At 37.0% G+C, this 18,796-nt stretch overlaps 1 protein-coding gene across 4 annotated transcripts in view; it reads right to left on the bottom strand.

The window, feature by feature from the left end:
- AKAP6 (A-kinase anchoring protein 6) overlaps positions 1-18,796 on the bottom strand; it is a 2,898,826-nt gene that overhangs the window by 365,848 nt on the left and 2,514,182 nt on the right. The window lies entirely within an intron of this gene.

Genomic DNA, 18,796 nt, shown 5'->3' with positions numbered 1-18,796 from the left:
TTTTCAAAACTGAGATTTTAGCAACACAAAACATTCCTTTGAAACAGGGAAGCACATTTCCACAAAACTGCTTGATCAGTATGTATTGAAAATTGATAAAGAATGTCATTTCATTAATATTTTTCTAGCAGTATTAAATGTGGTTTTCATTAAACAATTGCTTTAGATTTAAGTCTGTGTCATTATTTTGGATATTACTTAAGTAATGATGTCCTGGCATGTGAAAATATGCATGTCTTCTTCAAATACAACAGTAGTTCTGTGCTTGTTTCTAACTGAATTTTAATTCAAAGATGTTTGAGAGTCCTTACTGTCTAAAATATAGTCATTCGATTTGCATTGTTGTTTTCATATAGCATTAAGAAAGTACCACTAATATGTTTATATGCACTGTATACCACTATCTGTTTAATGAATTTATGTCAATCTTGAAAATATTAATTTAATTTTCATCTGTTTAATGAATTTATGTCAATTGAAAATTAAATTTATATTTTCAAGTTCTAATTCTGATTGTAACTAACGGCCATATCTATACAAAAACATGAATGTCTTTTTGCTCAAGGTTGTACTATAGGAGATGCTGGGTGGGCAGATCGGTCTGACGAGGAAGATGATTTTTCTGAGCTGTGATACAGAATTAGAATTGCCTAGACATGGTATGGCCTTGCTGTGTCTGGTGGTTGCCAAAAAAGCAATTACTAGAAATTGAAATCAAAATCTAAACCAACTATACTGGAAGCAGTGAATATAGTAACAGAGAGAAAGCAACTGGAACTGAGATCTTTAGAAAACGGTAGGAGAAAATTACACAGGAAAAAATGGGAATTGTGGGAATAATACATAGAAGGGAGGAATGAGACCTAAAAGGCAGCAGGACTTAAATGAGCTATGTAATGTCTGAGTGCGAAAGACTGGGTAAATTATAAGTGATGTATAATGTTGTCAGTATGGTTTGTGATGTAAAATGCTTGTTACTAGGATTATGTCTGTGGGTTTGTTTTCATTTATATAAATGTATGATTGCCTGTGTAGTATCTGATGGTTTAATGAAGATGTTTCTTGTTTTAAAAAAAGTAGGAATGTAATGATTTATGTAAAGTAAACTCTCAGTTATCTGGCACCCATGGGGATTGATAGATGCAGGATAACTGTTGTTTCTGGTTGCTTGAGAGTTACTATTAAAAACAGGCCTGACTAATACTGTACCCTATACTATTTGTTTGGTTTGACGTGTTCTCAGGTTGGGGAGACAGGGAATTTTTTTCTTATGTTCCTTTTTAAAACTCTAAAACTTTAAAAATGTAAGGTATGTTTCTGCGGGTGGGGGGGGGGCAAAAAGTACAATACATGAAAATTGCACTGTATTTCTTTGATTTTTTTTTTTGCAAGTTGCTTGAGGTTAACTGAGAGTTTACTATAATATTGCTTAGGGTATAGGATATATAGCAAAATATGTGAAGTATAATGTCTGTTAATATAGTTTGATTACATTTATATGAATGTAAATTTGTCTATGTCACAAGTGATAATTCATTAAAGCTGTTTGAAAAAAAAGTTTATAAATAAATAGGGTCTATTTCAGATCTGCCTGGCAACCTTTTTAAATTAAATAAAGTTTACATACAAATGTCACACAATAAAAGACCTAATTTACTGGGTCTGTCCAATAATACTGCAGAGTTGCATCAAATTTCAAAAATGATCCTAGCAACTGCCAATGCCATCTACAGAGTTTATTGGCCAAGTTAAGGAATAGAAGCTAATTATTGGGCCTTCTTCCATATCACACGTACTACACACACATCAAATGAAAATTTAAAGTCAGGGGGTGGGAGGTTAGCATAATGGTTAAGGTGTTTACCTTACAAACACAAGGTGCAGGGTTTGTTTCTCAGAAGGGTTAATTGGCTAGGCTTAAAATAGCCCACAAGGGTAGTTAGCCTAGTAGTAACCTATGAACCTATGAACCAATCCACCTAAAACATATCTTTAGGATATGGGAAAAAATGGTGTATCCAGCAAAAACTCACTCAGACACTGAATATGAAGTTTATTGTGCAAGATGTCATCAGTAAAGTGGAAACAACAACCAGCAAACCTCCTTCTTTAATTCTGAAAAAAAAATGACAGGAAGTTTATTCTCTTATGACTACCTTAAACACTTCACTTGCAAAGGAGCAATAATCAGCTCTCCTGCAAACTATCCCTGTTGTAACCTGATGACCACATGTTCCTATTAAGACCAGGATCACCTTTTTTAATGGATAATGAGTCCAAATAAAAGGCTGATTGTTTCAACAGAACTATGTTAAGAGAAGATTGATCTCTATGTGCAGTGCATTTCTTGTAGTCTGCCTCATGTTAAAAGCTCCATTTTTTACGAGGGGTTTATTTCATAGGTTGATAGGCACTTGATCTGTGAGGATCTTTAGAAGCCTAGTCATATAATGCCATGAAATTTTAACCCTTTATATTTTAAATACAAATAAACCAAAGACAAGCAGAACATTTAAATGTTGCCCCTATTCATGACGGAATACTGAGCTAATCCAGGGATGAATTTGCAGTTTCCCATTGATCCTTAAAGTGTACTGAGACCTTTAAGTTTAGATGCAAAAAGTATAGAAAAGAGTGTATTGTTTTTGCATTTTATTTTGTTGATAAGGCTGGAAACTCCAGCCATGACATCAAAAAAGACTGAATCCATTGTGCCTAACTATCTTGTTAATGTATAGTGTACTGCATTTACATGCTAAATGTAGCAACAGGAGTTCATTGCTTCCAAAATGACAAGTTCTTAAATAGAGCCTGCTAGCTGAATACTTTATATTAACACTAAACACCACACTGTAAGTAAGAAACTGTTCTTCTAAAGAAGGCAGCTATTGTTATTTACCCAGAATATTTTACAGATTTATATTAATAATTACATAATGCCAGCAATTACATCATTTTATGGGTATGGTTATAGAGAAAAGCTAAATAAACAGTGAGCTAGAAAGTCAAAATATACAGTAGAATTTCCATTTTTTTTTTTGCAAAACCAGTTACAACTTTAATATCAGGCCTACAACTTTAAATGAAATTAACTGCAAACTGTGACCAATAGACTTTAAGGTAAGATTAAGCATGAGAACAGTTTTCTCTGCATTTATTCCAGTTGCATCACTTCACTGTAATGGGCAGACATATACTGGTGTGCTTCTTTAAATGGTGCTGGGGAAGTGTGACACTATGTAGGCTGCATCACATTTTAGTCTTTCAGTAAGATCCCCATGTAAAATGATGTATTCAAATCTCTGTTGTTATTTTTAATAAAAATTATTTATTGCAACAAATCTAAATAAATGAAAATATTTTCGCACATCAGCGTTCATTAAGAGGCATTTAGACATGGCTCATTTGGCATTTTTCACATTCTAGGAACATTACTAACTGTTAGCAATTAACAGATATTTCCTGTTCTCTTTACTACATCTTCAGACATGATGCATAACGTTGCCTGCTTCAGCATAATTTGTTATTTTAAAAAGTATTGCAATATTTATGTGAACACAACTAGGGAGGGATAGACACCTAACAATTTGATGTACATATATCTTATAAATAAATTACAAAACAAGGATTTCACTAGGATCAGTTTTGGTAATTCATGCAAGCACCTAAGTATATGTTTTCTTTAGCAGATAAGGAAATCATTTTTTCACACGATACATTCAGGGGAACCTTTTAACTTTTGTTCCTTGCTCTCATCAGCTATTTACTTTTTATACCAACCACATAATCCCTAATTTTGCTCAGAGCTGGAAATAATATTTTGAACTTTTCATATTCTGACAATTATCATGGAAGATTAAAGCTACAAGATCATAACAAGGTGCTTTCCATGGCCATGGTTTAATTCCCTCTGCCTCAATTTGCCTATTATGAGACTCTGGGACTATCCCCAGGATAAGTCTGAAAAAGTTTAAGCATGTCACTGCTTTATCCTTGTTTATAAATACAAACAAAAGGGGCTGTCCAAGTCACATGGCAATAATGTTAACAATGATCTTCAACGTCTGCTTTCTTGTAATAATGGTTTCTAATATGGACAATGACAAGTACAAATACTATTTCTGAGCTACACTACTCATCCCAAAGGGAACAGTTACACATTTAGGCCAGAGTCACATGAGTGCAAATATAGCTCTCAACAACTCCGAACAAACCTAAAAACAGTTGGGGGGACAAAGAGCAAAAATAAGGACAGATTTTAAATATTGCTCTTAAACTTAGAGAATCAATAAAATAACGTGTTTTGCATTAGTATGCATTTTCTAAAGGATATAAAGTCTGAAGCTCAAATGTCTGTTGTTGCTTACTGACTTTAGTCCTCAATGATATACCAGAAAATCACGAAGGTACAAACCAAAAATATGAGACAAAAATACAAAGATTCTGTAAAATGGTGAATAGTTATTAATATGAATGCAAAGGCATTACTATTAATATTGTAGTGGTGTTCTGTATGAAATCATATGACTGGGAAAACAGGCAATGCAGAAAACTTACATATTTATTTGTACTTGTTAATCAAGGCAGGGCAGCGATGCACATGGACCTGTTCAGACTCAGCGCAGGACCTCTGCCTGGCTAAGTGATTTCTGCACAGTCATAGTTTGTGCAAATGGATGCAGAACCCTGGACTACAAGATGAATGTCATTGAAAGCTCCTGGCCTTAATCCTTTGTATTGCCAAACTCTAGAAAAGATAGACTATTATCTGAAGCACTTCAGTGACTGTAATCTCATTAACAACTCTAGTTATATAACATCTTTTACTGATCATAACAAATAACCATGAAAGAGCTAACTGAAAGGCTTCAGGATGTACAATGGGGCACTCTGCATTAGTTATGGTGTCATTTATTGGCTTACATATTATATTTAATGAAGACTTTGTGATTTGTTTATGATGGTGATGTAATAAAAAGCTAGGATGAAGAAAGTGGATTATTTGAGGAACACTGGGAAATGGAACTGGTATTGCTTTGTGATTGCCATTATACTTACTCATACGAAATGGAGTCTCCTCCAAAAATGGTAAACTTTGAGTACTAGGAGGCCAGAGACATTTCCTACAAGAGAATGTTGACACTACAGACTTTAACAGCAGCCTTATTCATAGCTATGTACACTGTAAGCACTAAATGTTTTGAGACCTTCAGATACTGGTATGGATATATCTGGTCAGACACTACAGACATTGCATGGGAGTCACAACTGAGAAGCCAAATTGAACTGATGAGGTATCTGCAGTCAGGTATAGTTTTAAACCAAGGCCCACCAAGCAGCTTCAGGAATGCAGAGCTCTGGACACTGGAGAGAAGGCTAATCCACTGACAGGCTTACCACATGTGGTCAAGATCCATGGCCAGCAGGTAAGTTATGATGGTTGTTCTGTGCACGGTGCCAGGAAAAAGCAACACTTTGTATAATCTAACTATCCTGAGCTCTACTGAGTTATTCTTTGTAGTCTCCAAAGCTGTCTCACTATAACAGTAGTCTCCAAATCTGTCTCACTATAACAGGAAAATGGTACTTAAACATGATGCAAAAGTTAAGTCTTGGTCAAGATGAAGCACAACCCATTTAAAAATGCTATTAACACTGACAGTAGCAGGCCTAAACAGAGCATGCTTATCATGGTTTAAGCATTTGCCATCAAAGTACTAATATAACTAATGCAGTAGTTACACATTTTGTTATATTTAGGGAGAGTCTTATTTGAACCTGCAAAGTGGAAGGGCTAGTTTTGAAGATAACTTGAAATACTTCAGTGTGGAATGCAGCAGTTGCTCTAAACAAGGGAAACAGTCTTGAAGTATTAACCATGGACAGTTATGCTATGGGAGGCACAGAAGTAGGTAAGTCAACAATCAAAGAAAGTCATCTGCATTGCTACATGAGGAAGTGTAGAGACTGTTTGTTGAGTAAGAGGCTTAGAATGTGTATGTTACCTTAGTTCTTGATGTGGATGCTAGACATTATGTTAATCCCATGCCAGAAACAGCCTGGCTCTGTGCTTCATCTGTGGACTTGAATCCGTAATGTGACCCGGGTGACTGGAGTTTGATTAGTGGCTACTGCAATACAGAAGCCAGGCAAGGAGGGATATAGTTAAGAGAGAGGTGTGAAGTGGTGTGGTCCACTCAACTCTCCCAGAGTGAGGGGAGGGTAGTATGTACTCAGGGAACATAGGGAAATGCAGTTTTGCCAGAGGATATTAGAGAAAACACTTCCTGTGTTTGAAAGTAGGTGAGGGGAGGAGCTGCTTGCTGGCACCATGCATTGTGGAAGTTAAAGATGACATCCACAAAAGCACATTGCACAGCCCCTTTGGCTCAGTAAGCTGGTTGTCCATGGAGAATTGAGTAGGGTTAAGCAAAAACCCTCAAAACACCTCTAATTACTGCCTAAATGGCATGCCCTCAAAGTCAGCACTCATTTCAGTGATGTAGGAAGGGGGCCTGATGGCTCAAATGGCAAGAGAACCTAGAAAGATCTTCACAGAGCTTTCTACTGACATATTTAGAATTAAATACCCTTTCTCCTGTTCAACCATTCAAACCCTTTTTTAAAAATGTGACAGGTGTTCTACCACCTACAAACTGGAAAACAGAAATAATTCTGCAATACCTTAGTTCTACAGACATCTATTTCTACAAGGTAGTTTGCTTGTTTATCCCACACTAACACCATAACTTTCAGTGTGTAAATTTTTATATATAACAATTAAAACACTCTGTGCCAATCCATATTTAACAGAAAAAAGTAATAACACATTCAGTTTATTGTTCTAATGCACACTGCTAAAGCCTCTGATTTGTTGGATGAAATATTTCTGAATTCTTTCTAATCTATTCAGCTGTGAACTATTGTACAGATGGACACGTGAAATTCCATACATGGGCATTTGACTGCTTTATAAATTGATAACAAAATATCCTTACCCTATTAACAACTGTTCTCAAAAATATCTAATTTCATAATAGCACCTCCTAATAATCTCCAATAGGTGTAACTCAAAAAAACTTAATTTATCAAAAATTGCTGTTCTCAGATCCCTGACAACAATCATCACACTAAGCAGTATGCTGTCCATAACATGGGTTTTCATAGCCGTAATGCATAATACAGGTCTTTTTTTTTCACTATTAGAGGTAGCCCACAAGTTTAACTCATGCAAATATCCCTAGAGTACATGTCGGCCATTAGTACCCGGTATAACTGAGCCTATTATTTTAAAATAATTGAACCTATTTTATAATCATCAGCATATTTACACAACCAGAACTTAACTGACCTGGGAAAATATGCCATGAACAAACCAAACAAAACATGTCCAAAGACAGACCCCTGAGATCTTAGAAAGAGCATCACCAGGTCTAACTCTACTTGATCTGTGATATAACCAGTTCTACATGCAGCTTACAACATAATGACTGATATTTTCTAACATCATCAACATAACTCTATGATTGGGAGTGTTATCAAAAGCGTTGGCCATATCCAAATATATAACATCAATAGGTATCCCCTCATCCAAGGTTTTCCAAAGATTAAGTTAAAAAAAAAAGTTTGTCAGGCAAGATCTATCTTAAACAAATCCGCACTGTGTTAAATCCCTCTTTTAACTCGCCCACTCAATTATATATTTAGAGATAATTCTCTCAAAGCATTTTCCCAGGACACAGGTCAAGCTGATCAACCTTTAATTCTCAATTGCAGTGGAATGCCCAAAATTAGGTAATGGAACAAAAAGTAATAGTCCAAATAATAGACTTCAGGAAGTAACCATGAATTCCATCTGGACTTGCAGCTGAACGTGGTTTGATCTAGTTTAATCTTCTTAAGCACATCCACAAATTTGTCTGCAAAGAAATTAGGACACAAACCCTCAAAATTAAAAGAAATGATACCAGTCACATAATTGTTCAACTGAGATATGACTACAGTAGCCAAAAAATCAGCTAAAGCCATAATGTTAGCAACTAACATATCATTCAACATAATGGCATAACTAAAATTATTATACTTGTATTGCTTCAAATGTTTAAAAATGTTTTTCCATTATGTACTGTGTGACAAGCATGTTTCCACTCATATTCCCTCCTAATAGCCCTCATACATTTTCTAGGTCGTAGCAAGTTTGTATCTCCCCTTACATTATTTTCTTACATTAGGTTGACTCTGTATTTTTTCCAATAATAGTCACTTTACTAACAATGTGCAGTGGTCTATTCTACAAAGGAGACTTATATTTTGTGGATTTTACAGTTACTAGTGGAACACATGCTTCTACAAGCTGATAAATATATGTCTGAAATATCTCCGACCCAATTGCAATATCAGCTGCACAGATGACTTCTCCTTCTTCCAGTTCTTTAATTTTTACTCAATCATAGAAAAATTAGTTGAATGTAATATGCTTGTCCTATGATTTCCTGCATGGGTGTTACTAGATATTTCTGTACAATAGTAGCATTGTCAGAACCTACTTACTTGGGTTCAGTTGTACATTTTTCATAATCTGATCCAAATAATATCTAATATATTACCTACTCTTGTTGGTTCATCCACTTGCTATACCCATGCTCTATACTATTCTTTACCACATCACCAGTTGCCACTCCATCACTTGTGGTAACCTCCCACAGGACTTGGGGCACATTAAGATCTCCCACAATGATCTCATAATTATTCTCAAAATAAGATGGTATGAGAATCTTACTGAATTCCCCTTAACTCCTCTGTAGTTTGACTTGGGGAGTTAAAAACAGACATACCCTAACATTTTATATATATTATGATATTACCTCTAAATTCCTACTATTAATTACGAGTTTCTCATTCACATATATTGAAACACCTCTTCGTCTTTTTTGATGCCTAACATTATGGAATGTAATATAACCTGAAAAATACAAAGGTGGATTCCTTTTAGAGGACCACATTTCTGTCACTAATAAAATCAGTTTCATTATTCTTAGTTTTTGTACCCTACTAAGTAAATTTATTAAGACTTCTAGCATTGCACGTTAAAAACATTAACTTAATATCTTCCATCCATGTGACAACGTTCACATTAAATTCACTAACTCTTAAAAAGAGTTCACATGCACCTATAGTTTTGCCTGATATTACTGGCAAATACCTAGCTACTTGGTGCATATCCAAATTTCTGCTCATGGGTTTACATCAGAAAAACCTAACTTCAGTTCTTCTTTTTCGTACTTAATTCTTTAATCTCATTAAAATAATTTATAAATAAAGGAATGTTACACTGGCCAACATGAATGACTCCCCCAGCTTTCCAAACATCTTGCCACTTTTTAAAACGTTGCCTTAAAGCCAACAAAATGTTAAACATTTTACAGCCTTTTGAACAAGTTACAGTAATCTAACTCCTTTGGAACCAGACACTAAGTTTGTTTCTAACCTCATACATAAAACCTTTGATTACTAAAATTTTTTTACTGACTTTTCTACTGTTTGATTATAACAGCAATCCATCTATTGCCTTTATCATTTAATGTCAAAACTGATCCACCCAATGCCCTTCTCCTTTGCTTTTCAAACAGCTCAAAATTCACTCCTTCTGTATTATGGTGATCATCATTAGCCAATCCTCTTTGTACACTGTTCCCCCTTATCTCGCACAACAGTATCCATATCCACAGCTGCAACTGCAGTAAGTGTCAAAGAGTATGATTTATTAGAATCTCACCAAAAAGATGATTATGAGCATTATGTAAGGTACAGTTCTTAAGTGCCTGTCCATCAAAATATTGGTACTTGTTAATGCACAATGCACTGGAGTAATGCCATACACTGCTCGTGAGTATTTTACATTACAATCCAGAGAACCCACATTAGTATCAAAACATGATATAAGTCTTTGAACCTACTTATCTCGTAAGACTTTAATTTCTTTCAAGGAAACAAATTCATATTACAGGCATAAATTTCTGCCTGAACCTTTATCTCATTACAGTCTTTCACTGATGCAAAGGTACTCAGTTTACCAACTTCCTCACATCTATTACATATTCATTTCTGAAGATGTCAGCCCTCAGTTACAGTGTCAAGGATCCTGCATACTTTTCATTGTGATAAAAATCCACTATCTATTAAATCCTGGAGACAAAATCTATCCATTTCTTCCATCATCTGTATAAAACAATATAAACCATCTATAATTTGCACACTTATGGTGGACAGAAAGTGGTTTCAGAGAGTGTCAAAAATGAAATTCAAACATATTTGGGGGTAAAATAAAATGCGTGTTTGCTCTTTAGAGAAGCATTTTTGTTATGGATCAACTGCAGTGCTTCTTTTTTGTTTTAACTCAGCAAATCCAGAACCATTAGTGTTGCTGCTCTGCAAGTTGTGGATCTAACCAAACATGCATCTCACCATCATCCACGCAACCCATAGGATGTTAAATTGACCAGACTCACAGTAAGGAAGACAATGTGTAAAATGTTGTGGATGTGACCAACTATGCATCTCACCATCATCCACGCAACCCATAGGATGTTAAAGTGACCAGACTCACAGTGAGGAAGACAATGTGTAAAATGTCGTGGATCTGACCAAGCATGCATCTCACCATAATCCACTCAACCCGTAGGATCTTAAGTGTAGCAGTCCATGTTGCACTTCTCTGCTTGTAATATGTACAGTATTGCACCGACTACTGTGTGTTAGTTCTGTAAATGTTATTTTCTATTTTCACTTTCTGATATATATTTGCAACTACATTAATCTTTTGAATGTGATAAAAGTGACAAAAATTGTCTTAATTATCACAAGCTGAGGCATTTATCTGTGTATAGATTACCTAGTTTATTTTCCTTTTTTTCTTTCCACTCCTGTTAGCAGCTTTGTATCTTTTGCATTTTTTCTTATCAGGAATTGCAGTATTTTGTGTTAATATTGATTATTTTTTCTTCCCAGTTTCTCCTTTTAATCTATTTTCCCTGGATCCCAGCAAAGCCAAGTTCAATCTATTGGCCTGCAGTGCTCTAACAAAACCGGGCAACCTGGATGAGTGTTATTTTCAAAATATACAGAAAGTATGTTTTATCCTCTAGACAAAATTAATTGGAAGCCCTTGTTTAATTTCTATTTTTAAGTAAAGCAGTCCATCATGAACATTAGCTTGCCCCCTCCCTATACTATACTTCCTAACAGCAGTCTCTCTTTGCAAGCTGTTTCAACTATTTGAACGCCCTGCTCTTTTTCTGGTATTACTAAACCCTTTCTCCTACAAATTGAGGTCTTTCTAAATCCCACATACTCCTGGTTACAAGTTTGTTTTATTTCAAAAGAAAGGTATGCAAATCAAGTAAGTCCAAAGTACCAACTGATTTTCCTAATTGTTTCAGGACATTAGCTGCCCCCCCCCCATTCTGTACTTAACACAGCATGTAAAGACAGACTACAGTTAGAACTAATGGTATGCTCTGCTGTTTTTCTATTTCTACTAAACCTTTTCTCTTATAAATTCTTGTCTTCCTAATTTCCACAGAACTCCTTGGTAAAATTGGTTTTATTTTATGTCAGTAAAAAAGGTATACAATACAAGCAAGTCAGAGTACCTACTGCCTTTTTTTTTTATTGTTTCCTGACTGAAAAGAAAATATAACTAAGTACTCCACTGTTGTAAGTGCAAATATAGCTTAAGGCCTTTCTATATTCATTTACCTTACGTCATCACTGAAGTAGAGGTTCTTTGTCACAAGTGTGAGCACAGTACCATTGAGATCCTGATGTTCTATACTGACCCTGCTCCACAAACTACACTCTGAGATCTCACTACCCGAATAAAATACTGTATAACTTCCTGCAACTAAACAGAATAATTTCCAATATCTTTAAGAAATCCTGAGCTAATCTGACAAAGGGCTGACTGATAGTTTTTTTCACATTTTAGCAGCTGCTCAGTAGGGCCCTGCTTCGTTCGCTCTCCTTCCACCCCCCCTACCAAATCATTTCCTTTATACTTATCTACCTGAACCTCACCTTTTCCAGCTCCTCCCCTGCCCCACCCAACTACTTCCTTACTGACACATCTCTTCCTCTATAGTACCTTCATACACCTCAACTTTCCCACTTTCTACACATACTCTACCTTCAAACCATGCCTTTCAAATCTCAAGCCTTACTCCTGATACCTATACTTTACTTCTTATACCTCCTCATATCCTATCACACACATCTATCCCCATCCTACTTCTACCCAACAAACAGTACTCTACATCCAAATACCAAACCCGAGACTCCTCTGCAAACCAGTCCTTCTAACCCAAACTATGCCTCTCCCCTTCCTAAAATAAAATTATTTCTCTCCCTCCCAACCACATCAAAGCAGAAAAAGAATGTCTTTCCATTTAAACACTTACTCTACTTCAAACCACTACTTCTATCAGGGGACATCCATCCTAACCCAGGCCCCTCCCAATCTACCATAAATAATAATCCTCTTGTACAAACATCTACTAACCTCACCCGCTTAAAAAAGCAAGTATCTTTCTGCTCTATCAACCTCAGGAGTGTAGTAAATCAAGTACAGGACTTCCATGCCTGGTTAGCTAACTATACCCCTGACACAGTCACCCTAACTGAAACCTGGCTGAAACCATATAATAAAGATAGTGAAATTACCCTTCCTGGCTATAACATCCTACGACTTGACAGACAAAAGAAAAGAGGAGGAGGGGTAGCCGGTTTACTATTGAAATGTCGAACAGCACTACATCGACTGTACTACAGTCGAACACGGAAGTTCAAAAATAGTAATGTCGACGTCAAAAAAACAATCTAGGAATGGTTTTAACATGGGTCGAGGTAGGTGTTCAGTATTATTCAGAACTACAAACATCTCCCCTACCTCGACCCATGTTAAAACACAGTCCTAGATTGTTTTTTTGTCGTCGACATTACTATTTTCGAACTTCCATGTTCGACTATAGTACAGTAGATGTAGTGCCGTTCAACATTTCAATAGTTAACCGGGGTAGCCATACTCTTCCGTGACCACCTCTCAATAACTACCCCAAACCTCCATCTACCCATTTTTTTCTACAGCTGAACTCCTACTTACCAATATTAAACTTAACAACTTTACCACCATAAGTGTTGTAGCAATCTAAATCCCCCCTGGTGATAATCTTAGTATACTGGTAAACATCCTACACCACCACTCACAGACCATCCTTAATGAAACCATCCTTCTAGGGGAAGTAAACATAGATTGGCTTACAATTCAACTCCCCAAACTATCTCTTGCATCAACCTACATGGATTTGAGCAACTAATCACTTCCCCTACTCATATTAGCAAGTTACACCTGCCACAGTCTCTCCTGGATTGGATTTTGGTGTCTCATCCCCAAAATTACCACAACCCTCACACTCTACCAAATTCCCTTAGTGACCACTGCCCTATCATAGTAAATAGACACACTCCCCATTTCACCAGACCTTTCAGGTTTATCACCTCCTGCAAAACCTCATCCTTTAGTCCAGACTCTTTCATAGACCAACTCTCTAATATTAACTGGTCCCATCTCACTACACTCCCCTTAGATGAGGCTGTCCACTCTTTCAACTCTACCTTTCTAAACGATGACCAAACATACTAGAGCCTTGATGAAAAAACGTGACAAGATATGAAAATTATGGACCAAAACAAAGACCCATTCTCTCCTACAGACTTACAAAGCAATTAGAAATCAAATAAAAAAAATTATCAACAAAGACAGGATCAACTTCTATGCAAACCCTCCCACTATCCAAAAATCTGACCCTAAAAAATTCTGGAACTCAATCAATCATACACTGCATCCAGGAAACCCTTCCCCTCTCAGCCGATGTCCAAATAAAACTTTTGAAGAAACTGCCACTGAATTTAACAATCATTTTATTAATTCAATAACTACCATAATTAATGACCCCCCACTAGTAAAAATACTGAAAACCCCACTTTCTCATCTTCCCCTCCTTCTCCTTCTAACTCTTTCTCTCTTACATCTGTCTCAACTAAATATATTAAATCTCTACTCTCTAAACTCAAACCCTGCTTCCCCTCAGCTGATAACCTACCCTCTTACTTTCTACATATAGCTGCTGAAACTCTAGCCTATCCAGTATCCATCCTGATCAACCGATCTATCTCTGAATCATACTTTCCATCAATATGGAAAACTTTCTACACATTACCTATACATAAAGGAAGTAATTGTTCTGATATCTCAAACTTCAGACCAATTGTTATACTGTCTCCCTTCTCCAAGATTCTTGAGAAATGCATTCACAAGCAGATAATGCAATATCTTCTCCAACAGAACCTTCTAACACACACACAACATGGCAGTGGTGGTGCTGAGGTAGCATTGTCGCCTCACAGTAAGACGTTGTCTTGTTCGATTCGCAACTAAAGCGTCTTCAGTGTGGAGACATGCATGAATGGGCGTACCTTCGTTGAAGGTTGTGCCGCAAGGCTGGTAACTCGGCATGTAAAAATCTACTGCCAATCATTTACAGACCAGAGTTCCGCTGTGGCGACCCCTAACCGGGAAAAGCTGAAAGATGCAACAACAACACAACATGGATTTCATCCCAAACACAGCACTACAACTGCACTAACATCCTTCATTAATACTGTATCACCGGCCCGTGACAATAATAAACTAGTCTCATGTCTGTTCCTCGACCTGTCCAAAGTCTTTGACACTGTCTCCCATCCCCTCCTCCTAGACAAACTCTCTCACTTAAGATTCTCTCCTCCCACCATATCCTGGTTCTCCAGACATCTCTCTAACCACCAGCAAGCTGTTAAATAGCATGCTGCACTTTCTCCCGCCCTAACTGTCCCAATAAGTGTCCCCCAAGGATCCATACTGGGGCCACTGCTCTTCAATATTTTCACCAAACTACTTTACACTTCTTGTCCCAACTCCACACTTGTACAATATGCTGATGATTCTACAGTCATCACCATTGCTGACAATCCATCTGACCTCCACTCTACTACCCAAGCATCATTCAACACCATTGAGACATGGCTTTGTGACAACAAATTAATTTTCAACCCTAAGAAAACTAAACTAAAACACCTCATCAATCTCAAAATAACATTTTCCATCCTATCTAGCAATAACACTGTCATTACCTCTAACCCTATCACTAAACTGCTAGGAGTCATAATAGATGATCAGCTTAAATTTGATCTCCAAATCACCACCTCTATCAAAAAGACTCACCAGAAACTCGGACTCCTTTACCAAAACAAAAGACATTTAACCAACTCAACCAGAATAACTCTCTCCCATGCATTTCTTCTTCCCACCCTCCTTTATAGCTCTCAATTATACACAAATCTTAACACCACACTCATAACCAGACTTGAAACTACATATAATAAAGTTGCCAGATTTGCTGCAAACCAAACCTACAAATCACACCGTTGCCTATCTCTTAAACATTTGCAGTGGCTTGAATTCCCTCATTTGTAACTACTACAGCAACTGTTAATTATCCACTCCATCCTCTACCATCTTTCTGCCCTAGCCTTCAATCAATTATAACTAAATATTCCCCAACCAGGACATTACGTAGCTCAGACCAAGACTTCCTACAGATCTATAAACCCAAAATCAAATCAGGGTGTTTACTTTATAACTAAAACCCTACTAAAACTTGGAACCAATTACCTCTAGAAATTAGGTCCCTTAACCAAACAAAACATTTCAAACTAGCCACTCAGGAATATCTAATAAATAAATAGTCCTGCCATTGTAGTCATCCTCCCTGAAACTACCTAACCCTAGCTTGTCTTTCATCCCTCCTTTCTCTTCCACTGTCTGTCTTAATATTCATCTACCTCTCTGTCTCATTGCTTAACCTCTACATTACCTTACTACTCCATCTGTACCTGTACTGTGTATAACTACTTAGAAATAATGAACACTGTTTTTCCCTACATTGACATTGTACCTAAGTTTTTGTTGTAAACATTCTGACATTGTACTCTACTGCTTTTCTGTATGATTTGTTGTAAATGGTTTTTGCAGTTTGATCTCTAACATTTGTACCCAACTATTTTCCGTAACATTTTATTGTAAAATGTTATTTCTCTAATTGTTTTAGCTGCCAATGCAATTTTCTTGCTGACTTTATGTAAAATGTTAATACTGATTGCGGAGCTTTTCTCCTCGGGTCTCCACTGAAAACGAGCTAATGCTCAGCTGAACTAACCTGGTTAACAAATGTAAAATAAAAAAATAAAAAAATAAAACAATGTAGCTCTGACCAACCATGCAGTTCACCATAATCCACACAACCCACAGGATCTTAAAGTGACCAGACTCACAATGAGGAAGACAATGTGTAAAATGTTGTGGATCTGACCAAGCATGCAGCAAACCATAATCCACACAACCCACAGGATCTTAAAGTGACCAGACTCACAGTGAGGAAGACAATGTGTAAAATGTTGTGGATCTGACCAAGAATGCATCTCACCATAATCCACACAACCCACAGGATCTTAAAGTGACCAGACTCACAATGAGGAAGTCAATGTGTAAAATGTCTTCTCAACACTAATATAGTGGCACTGTGCACATGAGACAAGGCACTCCAGCATCTGACCCAGAAATGACCCCTACAACAACTTCTGCAGCAAAAGTTTATAAAGCCTGGAGCAGCAGCAGCAAGCGGTGGTGTCCACCATCGTGGCCGACACAGAGGAGGATGTCAGAGATACAACTCAGCTAGCATCATTTGTATTAATAAACCATTTTTGAATCACTGGGATCAACATAACAACCATGTTGCAATATCCTTGGTTTTGAAAAGGCTGCCTAGAATGGCTGATAGAAAATCTTCCAAAATAATTGATAAGGGCCTGTCACTTTCACCTGCACAATTCCTGTGGTGAAGGCTATATCAGCATGATGTTCACCTTGAATATGGCTCACAGCATGAAGTTTCAATATGATATCAACCTGCTCCTGACACCCTCATTGCCATCCTTGAAGGAATTTTGTGGTGGATCTGATCTTACTCAACACATGGAACAATGGAAATCCTAGAATGGTTTAGGAGCTTCTACATCTTCAGTAATTATGTTGCTATGTTAGCAGGATTTCAAAATCACACTGTCAACCACCACTGTTTCACCACAGTTTTAGTGAAAAATTCCTCACCACTGGTGGTCTATCTCACACTCAAAGTGGGAGGCGTGGCAGTGGTCATTCAAGTTTGTGCTCTGCACACATACAGTGGGACTCTGCACTCATGACCCTGGTCTGAAGAGAACAAGATCATATCAACACTGTGTGGGACTTTGCACTTAAAGAGCTGCCACCATAAACAAGAAGAAGAAAGATACAGTAGGTGCACTTAAAGGACTTCCACAACCCCAAAGAAGAAAGAGAATGTTAGTGAGGAATGACACCCGGTGTTCTTCCGCTGATGCCTGTATGCAGTACAACAGTTACTTCAATGCTGTGGGCCACCACCTTGCCATACAGCCTGTCAGCATATTCACTCTGCTGTCTGCACCTACACTATGGTGGTTGTTGTTCCTACACTCCACTGATGTGGATTTCAGTACCGTGTTATTTTGTGAAGGACATGGATATTTACTCGATCCTTCTCCATGATATATCACACATTTCAGTTGTGCCTTCCTCTCTTTCAGGCACAGAATATTGTAGTTAATGGGCCAGCAGATGTGAGCTGTCAAATGTGTCACTGTTTGATGTTTGCCTCTGGTTGTCATCTTGGAAGATCTATCAAAATTAAGAGCACACTGTTTGCCACCATTAGTTTCATCACTGGTCTGATCAACACATGACCTAATGACTGATTTCCCAATATTCATTCAAGATTCAAAATTACAACTCAACACATTTAAAAATACAAACCGTATATGTTTTTCTACAAATTGTATATGTTTTTTTTTTTTGCATGGGTCAAACCTTCAATGGGGCTTCTATGCATTTTATGCTTTTTGTTTGCTCTACCAGTTTTGCCCTATCATTCTTAGTGGGGAGGAAGGTATTTTACACAATAAGACACAGTATTCTGAGATACCAGTGCAGTCTCCTTCACATTTTTTTCCATATATGTATCACATTGCTTCATATACATGTCTTCAATCTCTTTAACTGTTACATGTGCGGGTGATTTTGGAATGTATGTTCCAGTCACTATTAGTATTCTACAGTTCATGTATATACTATTCTCTGCTTCTCAATATATCTATGTCTATCTCTCTCTCTTCATATAATACCTTAAGTAAAACAACTCAGACACTGAATTACAGTGAAGAAAAAAAAGGCAAATTCCTTTACCCAGTTGCGTGCAATGTTGCACAGCACAGACACGCCATCCACAAAGCCACAAGCAGCGTAAGTGGATCAGATAGATTCCCTTACACTGCTACTACTACATCTAAACTGGGTGTAGATGGTCACTACTCTGCACACACTAATATAATGCACGTCTATGTAATGTAGGCAAAAAGGTTTTGACCATGTCCATCTTGATAAATGAAACGATACACTGTAAACACAGAAAACACTAAAAGAAGCAGAGAATGGGATATTAATAAGAAAGAATGGAAAATGATGTATCCTGCTGACAACATGTTAAACATTTCAAGTGTAAATAAGGAAAAGGGGCAAGGAAACAAGGAAACATAGTATGAAAAAGGAAGAAAAGACAGCGGGATT

Source organism: Protopterus annectens, chromosome 6.part0 (genome assembly GCF_019279795.1).
Source record: "Protopterus annectens isolate FY-2018-M chromosome 6.part0, PAN1.0, whole genome shotgun sequence".
NCBI lineage: Eukaryota > Metazoa > Chordata > Ceratodontiformes > Protopteridae > Protopterus > Protopterus annectens.
Note: the sequence above shows the minus strand (reverse complement) of the source record. Positions and strands in the feature narration are given on the sequence as shown.